Consider the following 1,243-nt stretch of genomic DNA (forward strand, 5'->3'; position numbering starts at 1 on the left):
GCTTTAGATTGTTGTTTTCATATAAACCTGTACAGACATGTTACAGACATGTTACAGACATGTTACAGCACACCTTCAGGGCAAGTGCGATTTCAACATGGAGCTCCTGGCCCAGAGATAAGGACATACCAGTGCAACCTGTACAGACATGTTACAGACATGTTACAGACATGTTACAGCACACCTTCAGGGCAAGTGCGATTTCAACATGGAGCTCCTGGCCCAGAGATAAGGACATACCAGTGCATCACAAGCCCCCTTAGCGAGTGTCTTACAATCGGGATAATGTACAGCCTTCCATTGAGGAGCTAATGTCTCTCAAACAGAAGTCATGTGGTTTCGATTAGATTGCTGTGATCATAAAACCTTTCTTGTTGCTAGGGAACAGGTTTTAAGGAGGACATAGGAAAATGTCTGCTTGATGTGTTTTTGTGACCACTCATGATTAACATTGAACTATTGCCGAGGCCGCTGTCACACTGTGTTATTAGGATTGTCAGGTATACTGGCAGAAACTGAGCTCACAATATTCAGCTAACCTGACATCACTTAGTTAGTGTGGAAAATGGTAAACTTGGAGTTACAGCATTATCCACAAGACTCCTCAAACCAATCACAGGTCACATGAATTTACCTTCATCCAGCCAGTCCAGACAAAAACCCACCCCTCTCACACACACACACACACACACACACTCTTTTCTCACACTCTCTCACACACACACTCGCTCACACACACACACACAGTCTCTTGCTCTCTCTCACACACATTCTCTCACACACACACAACTCTCACTCTAATACACTGTAATACAATTGATGAAAGGCAGAGATCATTCAGCCCATCATGCCTGCGCTAGCTCTCCAGATGAGCCAGCTGTGTTCTCCCTATAGCTTTACCAGATAATAATCCAATTCCCTCAATGAGTCTTACTATGTTAGCCAAATGTGTTTAAGCATGATTTATACAGCGGGAATTGTAAAGTTACATTATTATCCAGGGAAGTTAATTCGAATGTAGCTCTACCAGCGGTGTGAGCAACTGTGTACAGTATGATGTAATCACAAGCCCATCATTGAGCAATAGTTAACTTCTGCAAGACATTAACAAAGTTATAAACCAGTTTGTTCACAATTTCTTCACATTGGGTCAACCTCCCATTGTCCATCCCTCATGGACGTTGTTTTCATAATGGTTTGGCAGAAGGGGTGTCAGAGGCGGGGGGGGTGGGGTTTGGAGGCA

General features: G+C 43.6%; 1 long non-coding RNA gene across 1 annotated transcript in view; it reads left to right on the forward strand.

Annotated features, from left to right (window-relative positions):
• The first annotated feature begins 256 nt into the window (after window positions 1-256).
• LOC122559559 overlaps window positions 257-1,243 on the forward strand; it is a 21,026-nt gene continuing 20,039 nt past the window's right edge. Inside the window, exon 1 of the long non-coding RNA XR_006314460.1 lies at window positions 257-268. This is a non-coding gene — a long non-coding RNA (uncharacterized LOC122559559). The remainder of the gene's footprint in view (window positions 269-1,243) is intronic.

The sequence above is a fragment of the Chiloscyllium plagiosum genome, chromosome 19 (genome assembly GCF_004010195.1).
Source record: "Chiloscyllium plagiosum isolate BGI_BamShark_2017 chromosome 19, ASM401019v2, whole genome shotgun sequence".
Lineage (NCBI taxonomy): Eukaryota > Metazoa > Chordata > Chondrichthyes > Orectolobiformes > Hemiscylliidae > Chiloscyllium > Chiloscyllium plagiosum.